Below are 14875 nucleotides of genomic sequence, written 5' to 3'. Positions count from 1 at the left end.
GAAAAAATCGCAATTTGTAGCGATTTGAAATTTATTTTTGCGAAAATTAATGAAATTTCATTAAAAAAATCGCAAATCCAAAAAATTTGCTGTGATTTCCTTAATTTTATTACGTACTTGCCAACTTTTTGCTTTATTTATTCAGCCAACACATGCTAGTTAGCTTAACTTTCTGCTCAAAGCTCACTTTTCGTTCGCTAAACGGAATTATAATTACATTTTTTTTCCTTTTTCCTTTTGATTCGCATTCATGCCAAACCAAAACCACGTTCGTCGGTCAAACACTTGCTTACTAACTTACTCAGAAACAAGAGCGTTCTCGGGGAAAGTAATTAATCATCGGGATAATTATAATCGTCTTATAGGCACGGAGCGCAGATGATTTTGCTCGTGGCGTGCAAGAATGAAAGGTAAAGTCTGCGTTATTTCATTATTGTTTTCCATCATTCAGACTTCAAACGTCGGCGGGAAAAAAATGGAAAAATAAGATTTTTTTTTGCTTGTTGAGATTGAATTTTGATCTCTTTGACGAAGTATTCATGGAAATTTTGATTTTCTTTGAATTTTATTTTATTTTTATTTCTACGAAATTATGACTTTAAGCAAAATTTAAGAAAAAGATAATTTTTAAATTCTTTAAAATTTTTCTTAATTTTTTTCCTTTTAAAATAAATCTAAAAAAAATTTAAAAAATTAAAAAAAAATTAATTCTTACCTAATTTTTTTTTTTAAATTTTCTTAAATTTCAATTTAAATTAATTTTTAAACCCAAATTAAATTTAAAAAGAAAATAAATTTTTAATTTCTTAAGCTATTTTTTTTGCTTGTTGATGTTGAATTTTAATCTTTTTGACGAATTCATATTTTTTTAGATTTAATTTATTTTTTCTTCGAAAATTTGACTTGAAGAAAAATGTTTTTAATTTAAAAAAAAAAATATTGTTTTCTTAAAAAAAAAAAATATTTAAAAAAACTCTTATAAATATTTTTTTTAAAGAGTAAATCAATAAATTGACCTCTTAACATAATTGGTCTGTTTTGTAAATATTTTTTCTTCTTTTTTTTATCTTGATTTTTACCCTTTAATATTTTTCTCTCTTTTTTGTTTCCTTTTTTCGCTACACACAAAACTGTTACTACGAAAAATAATGATTTCAGCAAACTTGGAAAAGGTGTTTTTGTGTAATGAAGGATGAAATAAGCAACAAAGTAAAACCAAAGAAATAAAGGAAAAAAGTAAAGAAAATCCAGCAAAACAGTTAATAAATTAAATTAATTCCTAAGTTCAGGAATGACTAAACAAAATTTTTTCGGCACGTGACGCACTGAACTACAGAAAAAAATTGTGTCAAAATCTGTCTTTAGATTTTTTTCTTGCGATAAAAAATGATGAAGGGAACTCCAAATTCAATAACAAGTTCTAATTTCCTCTCGTTTTGGCAATTTTTCATGTTATCAAAGAGCAACATCTTAAATTTATCTAATTTTCTTCTATTTAACGTCGTTTCAATGGTGAAACGATAAATACAGAACGGAAAAAAAGGACGAAACCCATTATGATATTGACTTTTTCACTTAGGTTTTCTTACCTCAGAGACACATTTTTCAAAAAGAAATTCCTCAATTCACACAAGAAACGTTGCCTTAATGTCCTTTTTATCGATCGCGCTGCGTGTCTTTGGTGTAAAAAGGTGAATCATAAAAGCAAACAACAACAAAAAATAAATAAAACGAAGAGGAAATAAAAATGAGAAATGAATTTCGTCGGTCACAAATTCATATTTTTTTTGCCTTTTAAGGTGATGTCAGTGTGTTACTGTGTCATTTACTTGCAATTACTTGTCTCGTCTTCTTGACTTGCACCATATGTAACTCTTGGCGGAAAAAGTAACAAAAGAAAATTGAAGAAAAATATTTTTTTCGTTCGTTGTTTGTTTGTTGTTGTATTTATTTATAAATAAAATTCTGATTATTTTGCCGTCAATTTTTTTTTCGCAAAAAAATAATAATAAACGAGTCAATAACAAAGGTAACGATGTGACTTGACGAATTTTGATTATTTTTCCATAGAAAATTGAGAAATAAACAAAAAAATGTTGTCACAACAAATTCTCAAGCGACAAAAAATTGATTTTTTTGATATCAATAAATTTCGACACTCAGTCTAAGCTGTGTTTTTCGTTCATTTTTTGTGTAAATAAATAATCAGCTTTCCTCTTTCGTGGCGAAACTAAAGGATTTTACCGCAAATTTTGAATGAAACCTATCTATCTTTGCTGTTTGTTCGTGTGGCAAGGTAAGCAAGCAGCCTTCAGCATCGTTCTCGGTTTGTTGTTGTTTGTTTATAATCATTATTTACCTTTTTACCGCTGCTGCTGCTGCTGCTGCTCATGATGTCGGACCATTTCTCATGCCACATGCCCTTGAGTAGTGACGCAACCCTTTCTTATACCGAGAATCAATGTTGCCAGATAATGAAACAAAAACTTTTGATGATGTTGATGGTTTTTCACCCGAAAATCGATAATTTATAATTTTGCCATTGGATTGTTTACTTTTTCAAGCTAACTGAGTAAATGGAAAGGATAAACGAGCGCAAAAAAGGAATCTTGCTAAATTTTTCAAGACAAAAATATTTCGACACGTGGGACTCGTATAATCGATTTTCATTCCGAATCATGAGAAATAATGCTTTTTGTGTCTGGCGGCGAGGCTCAGGTGCACAAAGACGCAAAAAAATAGCAAAAAGAAGGAAAGCGACTAATAAATTTTCATTATGTAATATTTTATTTTTCTGCTTTTCTTTTTATTTTGACGCCGTCTCGCCATTAAATACCGGCGAAAGGAATTTTTAAAGAAAAAATGATTTTTCCCTTCTTAATTTTTTTTTGTATGAATTTATGCAAAAAAAAATTAATATTCCTCGAACGTTTGATGAAAAAAAAAATTAAAGGAAAAAAATATCGATTTTTCATTAACAAAAAAAAAAAATCAACAAGGAGAGTGCCCCAGTGAATTCTATTACGTGCCCGTCCCGACCAGACACTTATCATCATTAACCATCGTCGTCATCGATTGTGTTGCTTGCATGACTTTGCCATCACGTTCGCCTTTAACGCAATTTATCGACGTCTGTCTAGGCGAACGAAAGAGTGGCGGCAAAGCAAGTCAGTCACACACCCATAAATAACTTTTATTTCTCTATTCCTGCATTTTTTTTTCCTTTCCGCTATTCACCGAGTTTTTCATTACATTCGAAGTTCTATTTAACAAAGTTACGTTTTTGTTAGGATTTTTTTTATTACTTCTCTGAAAATCGAATAAAAGGATACATTTTCGTTTGGTAATTGAGTCTCTTCTCCTCGTTTTGACCAGATTTTCTTCCGTGTTCGGAAATCAAGGATGGCAAAAAGTAAACATACAAATATTATCTTGTTGTTGGTATACTATAATGGAAATGGCATTCGATTAGCACTGTTATTGGGTATTGAATTGAAATTGGAATGGCATCGAGATAATTTTGTCTTCGTCTTTGGATTTCTTTGGCGGCGAGATGATGATGATGATGATAAACTTTTGCCATTATTCGAGTATTCATACGTTTTTATCTGTTTTTTGTGGACTTTTAGGGGAATTTCACGCACAAGAGTTTCACAAGAAGAGTTTTCTTTAATTAAAAGTTAGCAACTTTTGTCCTCTTTAATGAATGAAAGATCGCACTTTAACCCGCATTATCGTTTTTTCTTTACTTTCCTTTTTTGTTGAAAGCACTTCCTTGCTGACGTCTGACTAGATACTGATAAGACAATGGATTAGACACATCTTTATTTTTTTCTGTGTTTGTAACTCAAGACAATCTCAGACCGAAAATAAGGCAAAGGAAAGACAAAAAAGGACAACTTACATAAAAAAATAAAATAAATAAAGGAAAAAAATGTTTGCCTACCCCACAGAAGACGACGAAAAAAAACGTTAATTAATTAATTATTTTTGGACCAACACAATAGAGACGCTCTTTTGTGGTTTATTTTGAAATTCATTAAAAATAAATAGAAAATGATTTAATTCGATCAATATTTACTGGCGTGTCTACATTTCTTGACAACTAATCTGATTAGGGACAATTAAGATGTTCCTAAAAATAAAAAAAAAACTTTTCCTTGACCTCATAATTTCTAACAAAAATATTTTTTCCTTTTTTTTTACAGAAAAGAACACTCAACTTGATGATTATGTGGTAGAAAAAATTCCATCAGATAAAAAAAATAAGAAAAAAGAGGAAATTGAGTTAAAAAATTTTATTGGATTATCACACAAAATAAAGAAACAAAAAAAAAGTGAGCAACCCTTATTAATAAATAAAATAATAAGCAAAAAGACAGCAGAAAAAATTTCAAGGAGACGAGAAAATAAAAAAAAAGTTATCAGACGCAGTAATAAGATAATATAAAAAAAAGAAGAAAAAAAAACTGAAAGCAAAACAACAAACTTTTTAAATTGGATTATCACTTCTTCAAACCAATTAATTATTTACATACACTCTTCGGGTCGTAAGAGGAAAAAAATAAAAAGAAGAACAACGTTAATCCACTGTGTGTTGCAAGTACTTACTTACTCAACTGCCGGAATTGATAAGAGCGAAACTTGTCATAATTTGTCAGTTGTCACGAAATAAAATTAAATGTTAATTGTATTTGATAATGAAAATATAAAATATTTAATGTGTGTCACATATTAAAGTAAATATTATTATCATAATAAAAAAAAGAGAGAAGAAGCAAAAAATAATCATAAATATTTATTATTATAAAAAAGAGGTGAATTTGATAAGAATTTTGAAAAAAAGTGAATATTATTAAGTGAAGAAAAAAAAAGGATTTAGCGATAATTTGATTTATTTGAAAAAAGGTGAGTTTTAATTATTTTTTTAAAAATAAATTAAATTAATTTTTCAAAAAGATAAAATTTTACAGAATTAATTAAAATTCGATAATTAATCAGACACACTAATTTTTAATGTAAATTTTTTTTATCGATTTTTTTTTGTAATTTATTTATCTAACATAAATTTAAAAAAAACCTATATGGGAAGGGCTCTTTTGATCGTGCCTAATAATTTATTTAACACAAATAAAAAAAAATCTATATGATTTTTTAAAAGAGAAAAAAAAATAAATTGAGAATGATGTCACACATAATTAAATTTAAATTGTGAATCAAACATTATTGACTTTTTTTTTAAAACCATTTATTGCATCAGTGAATGCGTCGCGTGTGTGCCGGACATTTCTCTCAATTTTTTTTTATCAAATATTTTTTAATGCGTTAAATTTCGTTGGCGCTTTGATGAGTCAATTCAACCGAAAAATTTATATTAAGATATTTATTCCCGTGTTTGCCCTTATTAATTAAAGAACGATTTGTCGAAATTTTATTTTTTTTATGATGGCCTTGAGATTAAAAAAATGTTGTGTTAATATGACAAAGTGACGGTTCTTAATGAAATTCGTAGACGGTCCGGATAATTTCTGAGAAAAAGGTCAAAAAATTCTGACTTACTTTGTCTATTATGAAGTCTATCAAATTTTTAAATAAAGATTAATAAAGCAATAAAATGATTCAGAAGTGTTTCTCTTCAAATATCTGTCAAAAAAAATTCTTGTTTATTTTAAATGGAATAAAAATCATATTTAAACAAGAAAAATAAACAAAAAATGCTTTTTAATCTGTCTTTTATCTATAAATTTAATTTAAATAGTTCCAAGTTGTTCGATCAAAATCGCATCTGTTTATACATTTTATTATCAAGTTTATTTTAAGACATCTACTTATCCACTCGTCGCAAAAAAAAAATCTACTCTTAATACACTTTTATTGGATTTTTATTATTATCAATTTTTTGTGTGTGTATCTTTCCATTTAATCTCCATACAAAAAAAAAACGAAATAAAATTAGGAGAACATCTCGTTTGATGATCAAAAAAATTCTGACTTCTCGATACGAAACGAGATAAGAAACATGACATAAAATGTAGAGCAAATATTTGGATAAAAAAGTTTTGTACGTGTTTTATGACAGATGAATCTGTATGGAAAAATAAAGATTCGATATAAAAAATTGTTCAAAAATAAACAAACAAATAAAATAAATACATAAATAGTTTAGTTATCGACTTTGAGAGTATTTCGACGATATTTTCTTCTTGAAAACGAATGCAAATAATTTTTTTGTCCTTGTTGCCATGAATTTGTTACGATTTCTTTACGGGGGAATTGGTTGAACTAGAGTGACACAAAATTTTAAGTTTACGATAGTTTTATTTGGGAATTTGATTCGACTTTACGTCAAGGAAAAATTCTTCAGAAATGATGAGATTTTTCAAAGAAAATAAGAAATTTCGTGTGAGCGCTTTTTTTAACAAAAAAAAAAAAAATAATAATAAAATAAATAAATAAATTCAATTAAATTGATAAATTAATGAAAAAAATAAAAAAAAATTAAATAAATAAAAAAAAAATAAAATTATTTATATTAGGTAATTATTATTTTTTTATTATTTTATTTTATTTTTAATTTTTCAAAAATTTTGACCGTTTATTTAAAAAAAAATTACAATTTTTTCACATCCTTATCCTTCGAAACATGTTTATTTTGACGAAATAAAACTACAACAAGCAAAATAAAATAAATATTTGTTCCACTATCTGCGACGACTTCAACACAGAAAATGTTTTAGCACAGACAGTCGGAGAAATGAGAACGAAAAGAAACACACTTGGGAAACATAAATAAAATTCTAATTCAAATGATGACAAAACATGCACCAAAAAATAACAATTTCTCTGGTAGTTTCGTCTTCTTCATTCCCTCTAATAAATGTATCATTTTATGCTCATATACAAAATTTTTTTTTAAACAACCCAAGAAAACATCTGTATCTGCATTTGATGCATTTATTTATGTTAATTAGCATGAACTTGTTCTGTATTTAGTCATCATTTTTGATTTTTTTTCCGTCGTCGTCATAATATTGCAGTTGAACAATTTTTTAATTACCAGCATGAATGCCAAAGTGAAATGAAATGTTAAACAACGACGGAGTGCGAAGGAAAATCGTAATTTATATAAAGTAATTGAGTGTTTTGGAGCAAAGCGACGTGGGGCACAAGATCAAAGAGCTTTAGTTGCAAGAAAAATTAAAAATAAATGAGAAAAGGGACAAAATTATCACGTTTTTTTCTCATTATCAAATGAAAATTTTTATTTTTATGATTTTTTTCTTCGTTTTATTTAATTTTTTTTTTCTAAAAGGGGAACTGCATGATAAATTCAGGGTCAAAGAAAATTTTATTTTTACAAGAAATTTATTAATCAGCACGTGTTTTGTTCACAGTAGCATACTCGGCTCCTTCTGGATGTGATTTTTCCATTAAATTATGAGTGTTGGCATAAGGTGTTGTGATTTGTGCTGGGGTCGATACTCCCGGACTCACATTTGAAGGAGTGAAACAAGCATAATAATCTTCAATGTATTCAGTTCTCTCGTTACTTCTATTACTTTTTAATTTCCAATTGAAATAAAATCCAAAACCGATTAAAACAGCAATAAAAACTATTGCTAACCCGTAAAAAATGTATTCGTTACGTTCAACTCGCAGGATATCCTGTGTGTAATGAGTCTCCAACCATTTATAGTTTTGCGATATCCATTTGGCATCCTCAATGCAACTTCCGTTGATTGTTTCAACTTGATTTTTCTTGAAAAATTCTATTAAAATGTTTTGTCGTGTGCATCCAATTTGGTTGAATCCGAACCAAAATTTTTGTAAAATGAGAAATTTTTCTTTGATTTTATTTTCTTGCAGATTTCCGATGGAATTGTGAGCTAAATTTAAGTATTTTAACGTTTTTATTGGAGAAATGTCAGAAATTGGAAAATTTGTTAATTTATTGTGAGATAAATCCACACATCTTAAGTGTTCGGAGAAGCAAAACCAATGGGCATCGATAGAAGTCAAGAAATTGTGACTCAAATTTAATTTTTCGAGCAAAATATTTTTGGAAAAAATGTTTTCCGGAAGAGTTTGAAGCTCATTGTGACTCAATTGGATATTTTCAATTTTTTCACAGCATTCAAAAATTTTTTCTGGTAGTTTTTTGAGCTTTTGATGAGATAATTGGATTTCTTTGATATTGGGACAGGGTTCGTAAAAATTTTCTGGTAATTCTAGAAAATTGCAATTTGTTGAGATATTAATATTTTTTGTACAATTCACGAAAGTTAAACAATTGTACGGAAAATTGCTTGCGTACAATTGTTTTTCATTTCTTGACACATTTTTGGCAGTTTCCTCTGCGAATTCAATTCCAAAATCCTCAGAATTTGCTAAAACTTTCAAAATTCCAAAAAATAGAAATAAAATACGAAAAAAATACTTCATGTCGACCGATTTCAGTAAAAAAATACGGTTGACTAATTGTTTCAAGGCTTGGTTCAAGAGCTCTCCGTGCGACTTGTGCTTCCTGTGAGTAGCTGATTATCTCCTTCATTTCCGTCACATGCAAAAATTTATCACAAACGAAACGTGAACAATACTTTTTTCGCACTTACTGCCTCTTGAGACTTTGAACAATGAGAAAACATTTGCAGCTACTTTGTTGTGTATTTATTTTTTTTTTAAAACAATCTAATTGTCAGGAGAAGCACACTTCATGCACAGAGTCGTGGCACAATGGAATGAAAGAAATTTAAGTGCAAAGTACATGAAAGCCGTTATTTATTTTTGTTCGCAAAAGTTGTTGTTTTTCAAAAATGCTTTATAGGAGACCGATGTTTTTCAACTTTTTTTTCTCGGGAAATTTTTCAAGAAGACGAAAGATGCCAAGTTGAAGATCTCGGTGCAAACAAAAGGACAAAAGAGTCGAGAAGCAACAACCGCTCTCTGGAAAATATCTCCCAAGTTTACACAATGCGACGACACAGACCGAAAACAATGAGAAAGCCACTTGGGCGGAAACAAAATAATTAGTCCTTCTGTGAAGCCAAGTTGCTGCTTTTCTTGCGTGTTGAAGGCTCTACGGATGAAAAACGGGTGAAATTGCTCCTTTAAGAGATCAAATTGACTTCTTAAGTGAGTTTTATGAACCCTTGAGGGATTAGCTTAAGTCCTTAAGGAACAAATCTGCTCTTGAACGAGAATCAACTTGATGACCTTCAAATGCCCTTTCAAGTTAAGCATCCATAAACCCGAACAATTGATCCTTTCAAGAGGTTAACCTGATCCCTTCAGAGCTTAGTTTGATAAAACTCTTAAGGGATCAGGATAACCTTTATAATTTTTTGGGTCTCTGGATGCTTATATTGAAAGGGCATTTGAAGGTCATTAAGTTGATTCTTGTTCGAGAACAGATTGATTTTCTTATTTATTTAAATTAATCCCTTCATGGAGGTCAATTTCGCCCGTTTTTCATCCGTAGAGATGAAAAGAGAGGAAAAAAGATGTTTTTTCTGTAACTTCCGAACGAAACATCAAGTCTCCTTCGTGCGTTTGTCGTATCACTCTAATTGTTTTTCCGAACAAAGTAATTGCTGCACTTGTGATGACAAGACACACTTCTCACACGTTAAAACTTAAACTTGTCGTGCACGAAGCGCAAAGAAAAGTTTAATTGTTTCAAGTGTGAAATGCTCCTTGTTGTCTTCTTCTTCTTATTATTGTCTTCTATTCATTCTCGTCGCCTTCGAAACTAAATAAACACAGCAAACAACACAACAAGTGATGCTAAAGAAATAATAATAATGCTATAAAAGTACTTAAAAACCTGACAAGAAGTGATTGTTTGCACCATTAAGTAAAATATTTTCGCACAAAACATCACCTTTGGGACAAGGACGCTTCGTGCCGTTAGAAGAAAAAGTGTCATAACAAAATATAGGTCAAGAGAGAAATTAAGATTTAAAGACATTTAAGCTTAAATTCATATAAAAATATGGGTCAAAATTGACTTTAAAACGATTTTAATTGGAAAAATAATGAGCTATAAAAAATCATCATCGACAAAAAAAATAAAATAAAATTGATACCATCATTAATTTGACTCGATTCCACTCCTCGAATGTTCAATAGAGAATAAAATTTCATCATTGATAACTACTAGAAGTAGCAATTAAATCCAATCCAGTCGCTGAAAAAAAAAATAAATTAATTGATATATTTTTTTTTATCTCTGGCAGATTTTTTAATTCTCAACTGAAAATCGAGAATGTAATTATTTTCGATTATATAAAATTTCCGGAGTATCAATTAATGAAGGCATCGTGTTATCGAGATATAATAATTATTTTTATTATCATGAAGTGTGTCTCCAAGCTCTCTTTTAATTTTCTGGTATTTTACACATTTTTTTCTGGATTATATTTTCATTTATTCACTCAAACGACGACTTTATGGAGAAAATGAAATTTAATTGGTTTTTTTTTTCATGCAAGTTTTATAAATAAATCTATAAATAAAATTGCATGAAACTCTTTTTTTTTGTTTCATCAGTTAGTTGTTAAATATCACTTGAACGTACAGAATAAACTAAAAAAATAAATTTTTAAATGAATTAAGTAGTGCGATCAGATTACGTTACACATTTTCAATCTCCGGCTCTCGAGTTAATATTTTTTTTTCAAGTACGTTGCAATACTTTTGAAAAGCAATAGATTTAAGCGGCTGTGATGCAATAAATTTATAAACATCGATAGAAAATATTTGAAAAATTTCATCGTTCAAGGGTTTCTTTTAAAGAAATGGCGCTTATGTTGAAAGAGAAATTTTTGTTTTTGTCTTAAATCCGACAAATTTTAACAACTTTATCGATTTTAAGTCTAAAATATTATTTGAAAAATTATCTTTAAAAAAATGGTAATATTAAAAGTCGTGATAATCCGACAAAAAATCCGAATAAAAATTATAAAAGCGACTGATTCGACTCCAAAACGACACAAAATGTTGTATGATAATGTAAAGTAATTTATTATTTAAAAAAATTAAATATTTCATTCTGTTCTCTGCCTACTCGACGCATTCATTGGACTTGCTATGGGACTCGATTTTTTTTTTAACTCAATAACTTTAAATTTTTTTTTCATAAAATTTGTGGGTTTTTATCATTTGTACTTCTTTCTATGGACGTATAGGTCACAGTAAGCGATGATATAGTGAAACATAAATTAGGTTATGATTTTTTATGCATTTCCAAGTCGATGCTAGATAATAAATGAAGATAAATTGATTGAATTTTTAAATATTTTTTCAATTTTTTTTTCAACGTGCATCGCACAAGAAGCCCAAATTGCATCTAAATGGCTTTTTAAGTCTTTTGTTCGAGCTCAAACTTGACTTTTTATGGTTCTTGCATCGCCCGTTGACGTGGGAGAAACTATAAATATGCAACGTAAAAAAAGCTTCCGTGTTCTATTTTGGTGGTCGTTCAACGTTACAGCAAAATGCTCAAAACTTCCTTACAAAGCAACAAAATTTTAATAAACTTCAAACTTTAAACGTGCTGATCTCGGCATTTATGGCATTGCAGCTGATAATTTCTCGCTTCTCCGTACTTTGGCTGTTACCAAAACTACAAGCTCGAGTAGATAAACGGAGAAACACACACAGTCGATAACTAAAATTGACATAGACATTATTTTGGGAGGTGTGCCAAAAATAATATTGTTCAAAATTTGTCTGTTTGTGCGCGCGTACTTCCGTTTTTTGTCGTCTCTTCTTATCTCTCGTGGCATAGCTCGCAAAGTTTTAGAGAAATTTGCACTTGATGTCTAGATTTTCGCAGAAGAGACGTTATTTGAAAACTTTTCTCTTCTCGAGGGATGGCGAAGGACGACTAATCAATATTAATTACTCGCATGTGACATTGATCGATGACTTTCGACTTATTGATTTTTTTTTATTTTTATTCTAATTTTGTTTCGTGCTAATTTCTCTTCCGGCAAAAAATTCAAATAGAAGAAGGGTAAAAATCAAAAGTGATGACAAAATTATCCGGACACGCATCAAAAAAACAGATGTCTTTTGTGTGAGTGTGCAAAAAAAAATGAATGAGTGATTTTTATTTAAAGCTTGCTTTGGTGATGCCGTTCGTGATATGTTGTGGTTTGATGCACAATCGTCGAAAAAGAGAAAAAAAAAAATGCAAAGTCACGGTTAATTGCAACCGGATAATGAACGATGATGCCTTTGGTGTGTGATTTTGATGACATTTAGTGGCTTCTTTTGCGGGGGAATTAAGTGCGAATTGCGTGAAAATTTATTTCCGCTGAAATGACAACTCTGTGGAAAACTTTGACCTTATTTTAGACTCTTTAGAAGGCATTCTAAATTTTTCTTAGCAGATTTTTAAATTTTTTAAAATAATTTTTTATAAAAAAATGGTAAATTAATTTTAAAAAATTAAATTAAATTAAATAAAAATCTTAAGTCAATGAATTTTTTTTAAATTGAAATAATTAATTTTTTTTAAATTTTAATTAAATTTAATTTAATTATTTTTATATGAATTAAATTTTATATATTTTAAATATTTTTATTTTAATTTAACATTTAATTTCAATTTATTTCTTGTTAATTAATTTTTTTTTAGAAAATTGAAATATTTTCAAAGAAAACTTCGAAGGGCTTTAATTGCAAACTTTACAATAAACTCAAAATCTCTCATTGGGTCACTAAAAAAAACTTATCTCCATGACACATTTTCTTTCAAGTTTAACAAAAAATGCTAAAAAAAATGTTTTGTTCGTTATCATGTCGATTTAAAAGACATCATGACACCAACAACTTTTTTTTAACACTCACATAATTTGTTGACAGATAAAGGCGTGACATACGATAATTTTTATGTTCCAAATTATTACCTTGTGCTTTTTTTGGAGATACTCGAACATCAACTTTACTAAACTCTTTTTTAACTCAATGTGTGTTTTCTTGAGTCATATTACATTTTTCGTTTAGTTGTTTGTCTTTGATAAGCTTGTGTCGCACGACGACTGAACAACGCATGATGTAATAAATTTTGTCTCTGTTATTATTTTTTTTAACAGTCAATAAAGTAACTTCCCAAAATTGCTTCGCTCGGCTACGACGACGACGACGACGAGAACCGCTGCATTTCTGTTTTACGATGCAAGAGAATTTATTTAATAATCAAAAAGTACAGCCGGAAATAAATATTTATCAAATTTGTTTTTGATGTCTTTTGTTGTCTCTCTATCATTCGGCTTGCGATGAGCAGCGGTTTTCACTCTGTGTGTGTGCGTCGCTCGTCGTCATTAAATGAGACACTCGATATGCATATTAAAATGGTTCGTTATTGCTGTGACAAAAGTCTTAAAATGGTATGATTGCTTGCCTGCATGTGTTTTTGTTTTGCTTTTGATGGCATGGAGAATTAGAATGGAAGGCAAAATAATGTGAGAGGCAATTTCATTGATGTTTTGTGCAGCGAGAAAATGATAGAGGATGCGATGAATCACTCGTTAAAAGTAATTTTTGCTCATTTGCGTCTAATTGGTTTCTGTTAAAAAAGGTTGTGAATCACATAAAAGCGAGTTTTTAATCGATTTTGACCATTTTAGCAGGAAATTGCTTTGAAATGATGATTTTTCAAGTCAATACGAACTAACTTAAGCTCAAGTTAAGTTAAATTAAAAAACTTATTTTATTATTTTTAAATTAAAAAAAATTATCTAAAACTTGGTCGACTGAGTGATGAAAAAATATTTTTTTTTATTTAAATCCAAAAATTTTTAAGCTTAAAAAAATTTTGAGTTTTACAAAATTTAATAAATAAGCAAAAAAAAAAAATTAATAAATAAATTTTTTTTTTCAAAAAATATATAAAAGCTAATTTTTTATAATTCAATATAAATAATTAATTTTAATTTAAAATTAAATAAATTTTAATTATTTTAAATTGAGACAAATTAAATTAATTTTTTTTTAAATTTGTGGGAAGTTTTTTTTTTAATTTTAAAATAATTAAAAATTATTTAAAAAAAATTGTGACAAAAAGTTAGAAAAAGTTCAATAATTTGCTTAAAAAATTTTTATCGAAGTAAAAGAAAAGCTTTAAAAAATTTTTTAATCCAATTCAAAAAATAAACCTCTCTCATAAGTTATTCGTCACACAGTACATTGACTCACTTCGCTGGAATAATCTCAAATTCCACAATAAAAGACGTACATTTCATCACTGCCATAAATCAGTGAGAATTGATTCAATTAACAGCAAACGAGGCCTCACTCAATGAAATCGAAATTAAGAGTGACAATTGCTTTGACTTGCACTTTTCTCTGCTCTTTTTATACTTGACTTCAACTACGGGTGACAATTACTTATTTGCTCTTTTTTCATGTTTTTTTTCTCATCTTGTGTGTTTGACAACATGTCTAACAAGTGCTTGAACTAACCAACGATTACATCATAAAAGTTGCGGAAGATTAATCCCAATTGAGGTTGATTGAAATTTTATTTTTTTTACGCAGCGGGCGTGATTTTTTCTCGTTGGGGGATTAAAGACAAAAGATCAAGCGTGTGAAATTCGGCCAAATTTCCCTCGAAGCACGCACAACTCTCGTTTGTCATTGATTTTCTTTCATTCTTTCCAATTTCGACGCGGATGACGAACGAAAAAAATAAATATTTTAATTTAATTAAAAATTCACCCTATCCAAACAATTTACACTTACTCAAAAACATTTATCAATCGTTCCTCTCGTTCGGGCGAAAAACGTTGGTCTACTAATAATAATAATTTTAAGCGAGCACACACATTTAAATGAGCCAAAATGTCAAACGTTAATAAATTTCGAGAGT

The 14875-nt window shown here is 28.9% G+C and overlaps 1 protein-coding gene across 2 annotated transcripts in view; it reads left to right on the top strand.

Annotated features, from left to right (window-relative positions):
* The first annotated feature begins 4771 nt into the window (after nt 1–4771).
* The window catches only part of LOC134829920 (discoidin domain-containing receptor tyrosine kinase B), a 188036-nt gene continuing 177932 nt past the window's right edge, over nt 4772–14875 (top strand). For both annotated transcript variants that reach the window (XM_063843216.1, XM_063843215.1), the window contains exon 1: nt 4772–4908. The gene's annotated coding sequence lies outside the window, so the exon portion shown is untranslated. The remainder of the gene's footprint in view (nt 4909–14875) is intronic.

Source organism: Culicoides brevitarsis, chromosome 2 (genome assembly GCF_036172545.1).
Source record: "Culicoides brevitarsis isolate CSIRO-B50_1 chromosome 2, AGI_CSIRO_Cbre_v1, whole genome shotgun sequence".
Taxonomy (NCBI): Eukaryota; Metazoa; Arthropoda; class Insecta; order Diptera; family Ceratopogonidae; genus Culicoides; species Culicoides brevitarsis.
Note: the sequence above shows the minus strand (reverse complement) of the source record. Positions and strands in the feature narration are given on the sequence as shown.